Genomic DNA, 15,141 nt, shown 5'->3' on the forward strand with positions numbered 1-15,141 from the left:
CATAGGAGTTGATAAGTGAGGGAAAATTCTAGATGACTCCAAAAGATAAGAATATTCCCCAAACCCTATGTGAATTTTTCTCATTCTCACCCAGTGCAAGTGAAAGGAAGCCTAAGTGTTCTACAGAGCACCCTAGCAGTGGACTTAACTGCTCTGCATCATAGCTTCATAAGGGCTTACCTGTGTTGGTCCCTCTAGAGGCTATTTCTAGATGTCTTTAAGTCATTAAACTATCTGGGAAGGAGGCATTCAAAGGAGTGACTTGTTTAGGGCATGAAACAACTGAAATTAGGGTTTGATGAGCCCTAAAACACTGATCTAGATGTTGGGATTTGATGTGCCCAAATCGATCTGTAACAGGTGTGAACCTCTAGATTCCCTTGTTTATGATATGGGCATTGTATCCTTTTATTTGTTGGTTGAGGAAATGTGCATATGTGTATATTATTGTAAATAATGTATCGAGCTATGCTATAAAGCTCCATAGACAATATGGTTATTTTCTAGTTGAAGCAAACATGTATAAGTATATGTGGTTGTTATTGTAAATACCGTAATGAGTTGTGTTATAAAGCTCTAGTAAACGATATGATTGTCATGTTTTTAGTGGGATGTCATTGTAAATACTACAACGAGTTGGGTTATGAAGCTCCATGGGTAATATGTTTTGTTCTCAACGGTTTGCTAGTCATAGGTGTCATAGAACACTGAGGACAGTGTTACCCCAAGGGGGAGGTCGTGCCACAACCCCTAGTTGAATTTCCATGTAAAAAAAAAAATATAAGACCAAGGTCATGGGACACATATTCCAAGATGAATGTTGGAAAATACATCCCAGTGGGTGTCACTTGAGTTTATTTATGGTTAAATAATTTGACGAAGGCATTGGAAAGGAAAAGAGGCATTAATTGACATTTTATTTTTGAAAATAATGAAAAATAGGAGAAAAGGAAGGTGAAAGGTCACATATTTACATGAGAAGGAAAACTAGAGGAAAATGAAGAAATTATAGGTCTCAGTGATAAAAAGGATTCTAAGGATTAGTTCATGGATTTTTGTCAGTGTTAGCTTTTGATAGTTATATGGTGGATCTCTCTCTCTATTCTCTCATTCTCTCTCATACTCTTGCACACTTAGACAAATCTTGGAGCATGCTTGGAGCACTCTAGTTTTCATTGGATTTTGTGAAAGAAGGCAAAGGAAAGGGGGAAGTGCAAGGGATAGTTGGATCAAGTGCTACAACTAGATTACTTTGCAGGTATCGAGTTGCATGTATGGTTTCCATGCTAGTTTTGGCCTGCCTAGTACATGCATGTGGTTTCTTGGTTATGATTTGTCATCACCATGGAGGATTTCATGGATTGATAGTGGTTTTGCCTAGCCTTTCCATTTCCTGGATAACCATGGTGTTTTGGGTTTTCCCATTTATTTTTATAATTGGTTCTCATGTTCCTTATGATTGTGGGTTAATTTACTAGTTCTTGGAGCCTTGGTTGGACAAACTCTCTAGATGCCCTAAAACAAATTGGGTTGAGTTACTAGTCCTGGAAGCCGTGGTAGGAAAAACACTCTGGAGCTCTTGGTCGGTTGAGTTACTAGTCCTGGAAGCCTTGGTAGGAAAAACACTTTGGAGCTCTTGGTGGGTTGAGTTACTAGTCCTAGAGCCTTGGTTGGAAAAAATCTCTGGAGCCATGTGGTAGATATGGGTTGGGTTACTACTTATGGAGCTAGGTTGGAACAAACGATTTGGAGCCCTGGACAACTAGGGTAGATACCAATCTGGTGATTGTTAGTGATGTTTGATCGTGAGGTGGAATCACTAATTAAGGGTTGAGGCAGTTTGGCCTCTAGAAGCCCTAGTTTGGTTTTGTTTTTTTATTCCATGAGATCCCACATTCATGCTTGGAATATGGCATGAGGGCGATTGACTGAAAGAAATATTTGGTTTAACCCAATCTATGGTCGGGTGGTACGTGGAAGTCCCTAACTTGGTTGGAATTTTCATATGTTAATAAGAGGCATTTTCTATTGTGATCTATGAGCATATGTATTAATTATGATGGTGATATTATGTTTGAGTTACCATGGTCTATATGTTGGTTATTTTTTGGTTTCTATGTTGGTTACTTGTTGGTTATATATTGGTCTATGGCTCTTCATACGGTTGATGAATATATGAATGGTTGATGAATGGATGGACTAAAAAATGTTATTGCAACTATTATTGGAGGGAATTAGACCTTCTTGATGAATCTTAGATAAGTATCAAAGTTCCCCTATGTTTAAATATGCATTCATGACTTGTAGATTGCATGTTCACAATGTGTTTGACTAAATGATTGACATGGTTAGGTCTTGTTAGGTCAATTTATTGTCTAAGTTTGTGTTATAGGATTTTTCTTTGTGTCATTTATTGTTTTGGAAGGTTCCATCAAGTTTTGGGTAGTGGTATGGATACTAACCCTGAAAAGGTGGTCCATATTTCATCGTTGTAGGCACATAACTAGGAAAATAAGATTGTAGTCGCTACCTTGTAGGATTATGCATGTGACTCAAGAATTATAGTTGAATTTATGCATTGTTATGCTTGCATATGGGATTCCAGGTCACTGAAAATGAAAGTTAACTCAGGGTTTGGGCACCTGGAAGTGTGGTTTAGCTCTTGGGGGTCGTGTAGTTTCCGAGGAAGGTTAGTAAAGTTTTGGTTTGTCGATTCCAATTCCTTAACTATATGTAGGAGGTTGAGTCATGTCATAGTATCTCCTCCTTCATGTTCACCTTGGTAGGACAGTGAAAGTGGGTAGATATGGGAGGGGTGGATACAAAGAATTGGGAAACAAAGACTAAAGTCGCTACTTTGCAGGCTTATGCATGTGATTGGAAGCTTACAATCAAATTTATTCAGTGTTATGCCTCCAGTTGGGAGTCCATGTCACTGAAAAATAAGTTTAACTCAGGGTTTCGACACCTAGAAGGGTGCTTTAAATCTTGGGGGTCTTATAGATCCTCAGGAAGGTCAATAAAGTTTCATTTTATTGATTCCACTTATTTAAATGTACTTAGGAGGTTGATTCATATCATAGTAGCTCCTTTCATGTTTACCTTGGTAGACCAGTGAAAGTGGGTAGATATGGGAGGGGTGGTTACACAAGGGATATGACATGATGATAAAGGAGCATATGTAATACTTGTTGGATGCTTAACACATGCATAAGCTCATGATGAGAAATTTAAATGCATTATACTTATAAAATATGTGTGTTATGCTTTCATATGTGTTTTGTGTTGCAAAAGGTGTTGGTGAAAGGTTGCTCGTGCTTACATATGTTGATTGGTGTTGATTAGTAAAACATATGTGTGTAGAACAAATGGTGACATATGTGTGCTGATTATGTTGCTATTTGCATATAATTGTTGAGATGAATTGTTGTGATGCAAAACAAAGGCAAGGCAAGACTCCTGAAAGCAAAGGAAAGATCTCATGATAACAAAGTCAAGACAAAAACATGTTGAAAAGCAAGGCAAGATACAAGGCAAAGGCAAAGACATGGAAAACAATTGTGATGCAGGGCTATTTGAATATGAATGCAAGGATACATTATTGCATGCTATTTATTTAATTTATTCAAATGAAGAATATGAATGCATGACATTTGGATACGATGAAATTCATTTTATGTATTTTAATATTCAAGAGTTTAAACAATTTTGGAATTGAAGAGACCCCTTTGGAATGCAAAGAGACAAGTTTAGCCATTTCAGATTCATGTGAGTGGAATACTAAAAACCATCAAATTTCATTTATAAATTTGCGTAAGGTTGGATATTTTGGGTGTTCGAGAGTCAGATAATGTATGCGAGTTGATTGAGGTGTTCTTCATTAATTGCCTGGCACAAAGAAGAGATTATGTGAAGCATATTTGAGGAAGAGGAAAAACAAAGACAAAGATGGAGGTATGCAGCTTTATAGACCAGGTAACCAACACATTATTGTTCCTTGTATGTATTAGGGGATTGTAGTCTCCTTTCAGGGAGCTTGATAAAGAACAAATTTTAGTTTGTTGAGGTAGGAGCCTCTTGTGGGTTGTAGGCTACAAAAAACTGATGGGAGTTGGAGCTTCCTTGCATGTTGTAGCTTGCAAAAAAATTAAAGTAACAACATTTGGTAGGTTGGAGCATACACAACATAAGATGAAATAAGGGAGTAGGAGTTTTCCTTTGCATCACAACAATAACAAAGTCATGGTTTTCTCCTTTTATGGGTTTCCACTTATATTTGGTGTACATATGTGTTGTTTTTGTTATGTGTTTATGTAACATTTTGGTTTATTTATTACTTGTAGGTCACATATTAAATTTGTTGTACAATATGTGTTAAGCTGCTCATTTAAAAATTTTAGTTAAAGAGATTAAAAAAAAAAAAAAAATTCCTTGAATTTACTAAACTGATTCACCCCTCTCTCAGTTTAGTCAAGTTTTCATCAGTTGGTATCAGAGCCAAGTTCCTTCGGTGTAAACCTAATAGCTTGAAGGTAGAATTGGTTAAGTCATGGACTATCAAAATGTTTTCGTGCTTAGTGCAACAAACTTTAATGAATGGAGAGATAAGGTAAAATTTTAACTGATAGCTTGTGGACATGGTATATGGAAATTAGTATGTGATGGTTATTATAAAGTCTCTACCTCTGTGCAAGAACAAAAATGGAATGCTAAGGAAAAATGTGATATTATAACAATCTTCATAATAAGGATCTTGATACGATAATAGACTTAAATTTTGAAAAATAAATTTGGGATAGATTGCATCTCATTCATGAAGGAGAGACTAGCAACATTAGTACAAAAAAATAAAACGGAAAGAGAAAGAAAAAAATCCATGTCAAAAGGAAATTATTTAGTTAAATGAGACCTTTGAATGTATGAATGAACTTGAAAAAATGTTAGCTAAAGAACAAGTCAATCTTGATTTAGACTTGACTGAAATAGAACAGTCGAGGAATGAAAACAAATATTTGAAGAAATTGGTGCACATATGGGATGAACTAGAGCATGAAGACAAGGAGGAAATCATTGGCCAAAGGACACAACTTGAAGAAGAAAGAAAAATAGAGGAGGTGATGAGCAAACAACTGAAGGAGAAAGAAGAATAAGGTGAAATGTTAGAGGTTGAGACTAACTCAAGTAGAAGTGAGTTAGAAGAAAAGAATAGATTATATAAAGAAATAGAAGAGGATAATGTCTTCAAGAAAAACTAAAAAAAAAAGGTTAGCCATGAAGGACACAATAGCCTTAAAAATACTTGTAGGAAAAGATATACACATCATGAATCAAAATGAAAATAATGAGTCGAAGAAAATGCTCTTTGAAAAAAGGAAATTTTCTCCTGCAGATGAACTAAACAAATTTGGAAGATCTCAAACGACATTCTTTGCTCCTGTAATCACATGTTTTTCTTGTCATGGACATGTAGAAATAAAATATAAGAGAAAACAAATCAAGTTTAATCAACAGAAAATGCAACAAATAAGAAGGATTTATCAAGCAAAGTAAAGAAGTTTATCGTCCACTAGGTACACAAATCATTTTTATGGTTACTGTCATTGGTGTAATGAATTTGGACATAAATTTGTTGAATACAAAGTGTATATAAATAAAAACATTAATGCAAAAATAAACACACCATTTTCTCTATTTCTTAGCCACACAAGATGTTTTGTGTGTGATGATCTTAGCCACAAAGCCAAGGATTGTAAGCTGCCACATATTCTAAAGAGATTTAGACATAAGAAGGAAGCAACTTCAAGAAGAACAAAATATGAAGGAAATGCAAACAAGAGAAGACAACCTACTAAAATCTAGAAGAGAAAGAATAAAGAACAACCCGTAACCTATCTTGGTCTCAGGGGGGAGTTACTCAAGGAAGAAAATAAGAATCCATCAGTATTAGATCAGTGGCACCGGAGGGGGAGAGAAATCCAACTATTGACAATAAATCCTTGAATATTCAAATAAAAAGAAAATGACACCACTGCAAAGCTATCTCTCATGTATTCGAAAGAATTTGAAACCAATCATTAGGGGAATTTTGAGGTCTAAAATGGGTCTCCTAAGAAAAATGTTCAACCAAAATAAACTTTATAAGAACCAATAGGATTCAAGATGATGATGTCAACCATGAGGGATGATTCACCATTTTTGGAGTTAAAAAGTAAAAATATAAAAAATAATAAAACTACTTTTTCAACTCGTATTTTCAACTCGTCTCCCAAAGGTTTTACTCAAATTTCGAGCTGGAGTACTCGTTGGATGCAAAATTTCATTCCTCACCCAAGGAGTACCCATGTTGCATATTTTCGATGAACCCCGCTACACAAAAAATGAGAAATACATGAAAAAAATGTGATTGCGATCACATTTTTCATGTATTTATCCTTTTTCATGTAGTAGGGTCCATTCAAAATATGCACCATGGGTACTCCTTGGATGAGGAATCAATGTTTTCATCCAACGAGTGTTTCTACTCAAAATTTGAGTAAACCCATAGGGAGATAATTTGAAAATACGAGTTGAAAATATATTTTTTTATTTTTTCCCTCTAAAATTTGATGATGTAATCTAATCTTATTTTATTATTTCCTTAGGAGGCCCATTTTAGACCTCCGAATTCCCCTAATTCAGATGCATCTTCCATCAATTTAGAAATATCTCAAAAGAATTCAAAGAAAGATGATTTTATAGTATGTTGGGGCAACATAATTAGAGGATATGAAAGTTGTGCATAGTAGCTCCACCAAAAATCTAATAATGTTGAAGATTTTTTATAAGGAAAAAGAGGGCTCTACTCATAATGTATCTATAAAACATGATGAAGCTAAAGGAAAACATTTCCTTATTACAAACAAAATAATCACAATTCTTTGGAAATAACTATGTCAAACAAGGTGTTTGTTGCAATAGATGAAGGAGGCGGGTGTTGTGATTGAGGGAGTAATATATAATTTCAAATAATTAAAATATTATTCAAATGCATTGCCTTTGAAAGAAAAAAATATTTGAATGTTATCACCCTACACACAAGTATGATTCTATTAAGACACCAATTGGGAACATTGCTAGACAAAGGAGGCAGTAACAAGCACTTTCATTAAAAAAGGAGAGAAGAGATGCATGAATTTTTAGGCATTTTCAGGTATGGGTTCAATGCATTTCATTTGACTCCTCAAACAAGAAGTCATTGGAGGAAACTTATTTCCTAACAAATAAAGCATCATGTGACTTAGAACAAACAAAAGCTCTTTTACTTTACTTAATGACATTGTTGATCATACTCCTTGATGGAAAGAGTTCAGTAACTATGGTAGATCAATGTGAATGGGATTTGAGATATTTTGTTGGAGAAGGAGAGGAGTATATAGACATTTTATTAGCACAAGAATTGTTGCTTGGGATTTGTTTATTCACATTAAGGGGCTAAAGTCTAAGGCTGTGACTGAGCTAATCAAAATGGATGGCATCTCTGAAGTTATTGTCTGACATATGCAAAAGGAGGATGAATAATTGACCTCATAAGAAACATGAATAATGTATCTTACTACTCTTTCATAGATGCAATCTGGACTATTGATAAAAGTTGAGCTACTTACACCATTTGTTGGAAGACATGTAAGACTCCATTGGCCAGTTTGACTGTTTATCAGAAGTAGGAACTAAAGCTTGAAGAAAGGAAGTTGTAGAGAGAAAGGTCATGAAAAAAAATGGTTCGTTCAAAATTTAAGCCATATAATAACGTTCAATGATGATAGAACAAAGTCATGGACCCATACGCTACAATAGAAGAGATATCAATACTATTGAGGAGATCTGGACCATTATGAAATAGAATGGCACACAAATTCTAGGACAAAGACATAAAATTATAATGTAATGCATAAAATGCTAGAAAAATATTAATTATTGCAGTTGCAGCCAGACGGACAAAAGCTTTAATATATATGACAACATGCAATATGGGAATACAATGTACCATTGTGTTCTGCTAAACAACAACCCCCCATCCCTTAAAAAATATTTACATAAAATTTAAATAAGAAATGGGTCCCTTTAATTCAACTTAGATAAGATTTGTGTGTTCGTAAATAAAATTGGTATTAACCCATCATAAGGGAAAACCCTTATGAAAAGGCTTAAGTTAAATGAATCATTTTAAAATCCTTTTGAATGGAAATAAAAGTGTGACTTTAAAAATATTATAAAACTCTTCGTTATTGCGATAAAGCGATCGAAAGATCTCATATCGCAATAACAAAGGAAACATACACAAAGCCACAATAAACCTTATCCATTCTCTCCGATTCAAAAAGGCAATCAAAATCGGAAATCAGAGAAGCCAAATTCCAAGCACAATATAATGGAGCCCCTTAAATCCTCCGATGCAATAAAGCATATCGCAATCACTAAATCGGTGAAGACAACAACAAGCCAACACATAAACAAAGGTAGGCTCAAATCCTCCAATGCGATAAATCATATCACAATCAGCAATCAGGGAAATCACATTGACAAAACAATAAAGCCCGAGTCCATTCCCGATTGCAATATATTAATTAGGTGCACATCTGGAAAATATATTTAAAATGCTTTGCATGCATTGTATCACCTTTCGAAGATTGGAGATATTTAAAGCAAGTGTTAAAGCCTTTCCCTTGACATTCTCAATTTCCGATTTGCGATTTATCACTGATCATCCATCAAAGAAATCTAAGGCACGCTTGAATTAATCATTCGGAATATAAGCAACATGATGGGCATTTAAAACCTTCTTTACCATGATTAACAGGTTAAACGACTATTCAATGAAGCAGTTAAGGGTAGATCTTTTCTTTAGATTTTGTTCATGGCAATCTTTAACTATATTCCATTATCACCTGATGATCGACATAACTCTTTTTCATTATCATATTGGTCTGTAGCAACATTTCTCTGTATCACGATTTTTCAATTGCTTGTGCAGAATTCTGCTGAAATCAGAAATCTGAAGAAAAATGGGGAAAAAATCAAAGAAGTTTGCCACAACAGCTCCTCCAGTAAAAGACCAGGACCAAGTAAAAAGGGATTAATATCAGACACGATGTGTCTCGGACTGGGAAAGTATCTATAATCTAATTGAAGTTGAAAAACCCGAAGAATTATCAGAAGAGGCCATGACTTATTCAACTGATAAGTCTGAAGGAACTCTTAAAGAGTTGGCATGCTCCTTTCTTCACAGAATAGCAGCGCGAGCTAAAGTCCTCCCATATACTAACGTCATGAGATGGGTGGTGGAAAAAATTCCTGTTACAAACAGAACCCTTTGCACAAATAATGGGAGGGTATTTGGCTCATTTCAGCCGGATGATCTAAGGAAAATGTATCACTTACATAAGCCTAAGAAGTGGTACAACAAAGCATTCCTAGAAGCCATTTGCAAAGGAAAATGAGTTAGAATCAGCCTCGATTAAGCAGTGGAGACATTTCGCTGAGAAGCACAAGCATGAATCATCGGGTAAGTACTCTGTAGACTCATTGGCTTCTCCTTACTGTTATGTCGGAGCTATGATGTGTGGAATGTGGGGAATACATGACTCTGCTAAATTCACTATAGAAATGGTCCCTCTAATGGAGGCTGCAATCAATGGCTATGTGATGGATTAGGCCAATATTTTATCTGATAAACTAGCCATAGCAATTCTAGAGTACAGAGCAAATGCATATCAAACTACTAGGACCATTCCCCCATTCTATTACAGTGCATTCATTATGGATACTGTTTGTTTCAATTCTGAATTTCCAATGCTCGGGTGGAGATGGACCCCCGCAGACCCTAAACCAATCCATATCTATCATGAGCAGTTATCGAAGGCTAATTACAAAAATCATCTGTATAAAATCTGCAACGGTTTATTTTTCCTATTTATTACTCTATTTTTGATAAATCTGCTCCCAGGATATCCCCGGAAGCAGAAATAGATTTAAGAGCAGTAGGCAGTTGGTTTGGGGAGGAAAAATTCACTTATATAAGGCTTTTTGGTAGCCTTACAAAATCCCATGTCCTTCCCCTATATGTTCCCAATAAACTGTTAGCTCGGGAATTGGCTTATCAAATAACAGTAGATGGGATATCCAAAACCCTTAGAAATTCCATGAAACAGGTATGGCCTATATTCCCTTTACGGTGCAACATTTTCACTCTTCACGATTACAAGCACGCGGAGAAGGAGATAGAAAAAATGCAAACACTAAAGCTTGCCACAATTCATAACAGGTAGTATGATCCCAGAAAGGTGGCCTATAATGTTCTTGACCAAGCCAAACTTGCCAAGTTTGATCATGAAGATGATGTATTCAATGATCTATTTACCTCATCTGAATCATTATTCCAAGCTAAAGTATTGGCTAAAATCAAATATCAAGATAAAGGACTATAAGTGTTTAATAGTCTTAAAGAATAGAGGTTGCAAACTTTGCCTTTACACCTCTTAGTCATAGCTCCTACAGTCCAGTCATCTGGTCAGGATGAAAAAATAGTTATTGGTAAGACCTCTGATGTGGAAAAGGTCTCCAAAAAAGAAAAGGAACAAGAACGGGAACAGGAACAGGGAAAAGATAGTCAACTCATGGATACAGATACTCAGATTGATCCCAAGCTTCTTAAAGAATGACAACCGTTCGATTCCATTATAAGCAATACTGAGACCTTACAGGGATTTAGCATGCCTGAAGTGACAACTGGTCATAAGACAACAACTAATATGATTCCAACGAAAGGAACCAGCGGCCCAACCATCACTCAAAAGGATATGGAGATAATTCCAGAAAATTCATCTAATGAAATCATCCTACATGTAGAAGAAATACCACCTTTAGATGTCTTCTACAACCCTAAGCATAAGGCTGTAGTAAAAAGACAAAGGAAAAAGAGAAAGTTTGATCAATCTTCTCCTTTACCTGCACAGATGGAGATGGCTGATGTGGTATGGAGAGAGGAAATTAATCCTTCCGAAGACCTTACAAAACTCTCTCAATATGTCGGGGCATACTCAACAGATACTATGGATAAAGCATCAGAAGTCAGCAATTTACTCAAAGAAAAATATCAGACAATTATTTCACTGGAAGCACAGGTACCTGAAAAGAAGCAGAGGATAGAGCAGTTAGAACAGTAATTAGCAGCACAACAGCAATCAAACAATCATCTAAACGAGCAATTGCTCAAGGAGAAGTAGAGGATAGATCAAAGTGCAGTTTAGAAACAAAAAGAATTATCCCTAGCATTGGCCAAGCTGAAGTCAATGAACGAACAATTGACCAAAACAAAAGATGAGCAAATTGCTCAGCTGTCACATCAAATAGAAAAGTTCAAAGGTTTTCCTCAAGCAGCAGAGTTCAAATCCAAAGCTCTCCAGATCAATAAGGCATTGATTAATCAATTAAATTTGCTATGTCATAATATTTCTCTTGTTGAGCCCCTATGTGAAATTTCTTCATCAATGATTGATAAATCAGTTGATGCAAGGCATAATTTGGAGCAGGCTGATGAGACATTAACAAACTTTCTTTATCAATTACATGATTCCTGAAATTAATGATGCTAAGTATTCAGCGCGACTGCATTCACGTTTGAGTCACCCTCCAGAATTGCAACCAATGTTCGCTATATGCCAGCTCAAGCCAAAGGATAATTGGCCGAAATAGTGAATCATTCTACCGACTACAAGCATGTCCATTTCAAGGAGATTTTCATGATTTGGTTATACCACCTCATAGCATTTTTATTTCATAGTTAGTTAGCTTAGATAGTATTTATAGACCCTTTCATGTCTTTAGAAGGGTCCTCAATTTTTGTATTGAAACATGAATTGGAAGTTGGACTATTGTGCTTCCGATATATATTTTTTATGAAGACTGGACCAATATTCTGAATTTTAATGAAGAATACTTTGATGAGATATGCACTATTGCTTTTTGTGAGAGTATTTCTAAGTTGGAAGACGGGATCTGAATGCGATTGATATCGGAAGGGATTCAAATTACATATGGTACTATTATCTATGTCTTTGCTTCATTCTTTTATATGAATCAGTATTTATTCAACCTTGCTATCATTTGATATATGTATGTATTTTAACAGCAGTCCATTTACTTATCACTATTGAATGTTTAAGAAATATTATTCTTTCAATCATATTTATGTCAATGATATTGAAAAATAGTGTAATAATGTGTTAATTATTACTTTTGTTCAACCACTTGAAAAAATTAATTATCATATGAATTAATGTTTTTATTTATAAGTGGAGTCATCTATATGCCTATTTGTAAATAAGAATTATCAAAAGTTTCACTAAAATCAAAATTTCCCAGGATAGATTAGTTTCTTATGATTCTAAATTTTAGAATAAATCATCCATCATTATCATTAGATAATAGAAAATCAATCAATTATCCATCCTATTTATAAATTATTGGGAAACTGGTCCCATTATATCCAGTCGGAGCCACCACACCAAACAGAAAAGGAGCTACCCTTAAGGTCCGGACGGGTGGTTTTCCCCAATGCTGATGCAGCGATTTTCAAGGGATCAACATTTTTGTCGCTAGAAGGAGGGCATGAACTGTGAATGGTGAGAAAACCCAAACCTACAACTCATTCTGAGAGTAAATCTCCCTCCACCTCACCTCCGACTTGTCCTTTGCATGCTGGAACTCCAGTCTTCAAACGAGAAGAAGAGAAGACAACTACCACTGCTCAACCCCAACATATCTTAGATAAATTAAGTCTTGAATCTCCTGAAGTACAGTCTCTCATCCATAAACTTCAAGCCTTCTCAATATCACCATAGAAATCTGAGGTATCTCAAGGCAGTGTGACTTCACAATTCATTCCTTCTCACACCCTCATTAGAATTTAGAGTGAAAAGCTTGGTATTGAACCTACTAAGTTGCGTTTACCTAAAATGAAAAGGGCAAGGAAAACAACTGAAGGATTTGATAGTGAAACTATCTCATCATCATCGTCTATTTCATCTTCTCCATTGCAAAGTCAACCATCCACTCCTCCATTACAAATTGTTGTTCAACAGGGAATTGGAACTTCAACATCTGTTTCTCAACCTCCTCAAACTTCAATATCTGCTCCTTCCCAATCATCTGGAACTTCATCGACACTGTCATCTAGTAGTAGTTCGACAATGGCACAAAATCCATGGAATAATCTTGGTGCGGTCATGATACCTGCACCATTAAACCCATTACCAACACATCTTGAAAATGGTTGCCAAAATTTAACCCAGATGCAGGCATACAGGCCAATGAGCACATTAACAATTTTATGTTGGTAGTTAACATAAAAGGAGTTACAGAGGAAGACGTCATTGTTAGGATTTTCCCTTATACCTTACAAGGATCAGCTAGGTCCCTGTATTTTTCCTTGCCATCAAGATCCATTACTAGTAGGAACATTTTTCAAGAACAATTCTTGACTAAATACAGTGATAACAGATCTCTAGCAACGTTAATCAATGATCTTTCAAATCTTAGGATAGAATCTAAAAAACCTATAAAAGAGTTCAATTCACAATTTAATAAACTCTTGAATAAGATTCCAACTGCCTCTAAACCTAGTGAACAAACAAGAAGCGAATGGTATATAACAGCTTTATCTTCAATTATAGCTATCTTTGTAGATAGAGTTGCAAAACCAACTCTAGCAGAAAATATGAAAGAGACACTTGTTGTAGAGAAACAAATTATTGCTTTAGAAAAGAAGGTTGCTCTTGAAGACAGAAAATCTACAAAAGTCTCTTTCAAAGATGATTCAAAGAAGAAAATGGATAAAGATCCCTATGATATGGAAGGTCTTTAAAAAGTTCTCAAGACTATGTCAAACAAAATGGTAGAAATCAAAAAGCAAGTAGCTGAGACTTCAACAAAAAGACCATTTAGAAACTTTAAGAAACTTGAATCAAAGCCACCAAATGCTATATCCAAAACAAACTCCTGAAGAGGAAGAAGAAGAAGAAACAATCTTATCATCTGAAGAAGAAGAGGTAACTGTAGAATGTCATGGAATGTGGGACTTTATTTTGCCTACTTCTGATACAGAAAATGAACAGGAAGCTTTCCCTGTGACTACCAGAAGTAAGGGTACTCCTGAACTTGTTCAAATAACTCAGAAGAAAAGGAATATGGGTACTCCTACAAAAGAGAAAACTCCCATAAAGAAATCCATAATGATACCTCCCCAAAATCAGCCATCAACTTCGAATCCACCTCTAGCATCTAAAACATTAGTAGTTACAGATTCTATGGACTACAACATTATTGAAGACATGAAGAAAACAAAGGCAAATATCACTATGTTTGAGCTTAGTAAACTCAAACATCAACAAAAATTGCTGCTTAAGGAGTTAGATGCTGTACCTTCTTCTCCTCTTCCAAATGTTGTATTGTCCAAAGCTGCCAATGAAACAGGTAAACCACCTCCTGGTAGAGTAGAAGCTATTGATGTTATCTTAGTCGGAGATAGATCGAATTCCAATACTCCTCCTTTTATCTTAACCTATGAGATCTATAATAGAAATCTACACAACTGTTTGATTGACTCAGGGGCTTCCTCGAATATAATGCCAGCTTCAGTTTGTTCCAAACTGAACATTGAACCCCAAAAGTCTACAATTCATATTGTCCAGTTGGATAGAACTAAAGTCCAGGTTTTAGGAGAAATCAACTTAGTTACTATTAGGTTATCCGTTGTTCCAATAGTGGTTCAAAGAATTGATATTTTAATCGCTGATATACCCAAATTCTATGGTTTGATTTTGAGTAGAGACTGGTCTGAGAAACTTCATGGTTATATTTCCACTGATTGGTCTCATATGTGGCTACCTTATAAAGGAAAGCCAAATCAAATAAATATTGATCGAGAGAAACATATGACCCATACTGTTACTGAGTTCGAACAAGAAAATCAACCAATAGCATTCAATAACAATATTTTGGGGAATTACTCGTCTGAATCATTCTTTGGCAATTTTACTACTCAACCATCATCCTTCTCAGTTAATAATTTCACATCTAAAATTGAATTTTTTTTCAAACAGATAC

This window comes from Pinus tabuliformis, chromosome 4_2 (genome assembly GCF_031772625.1).
Source record: "Pinus tabuliformis cultivar Carrire ecotype Pingquan chromosome 4_2, CPIR1, whole genome shotgun sequence".
Lineage (NCBI taxonomy): Eukaryota > Viridiplantae > Streptophyta > Pinopsida > Pinales > Pinaceae > Pinus > Pinus tabuliformis.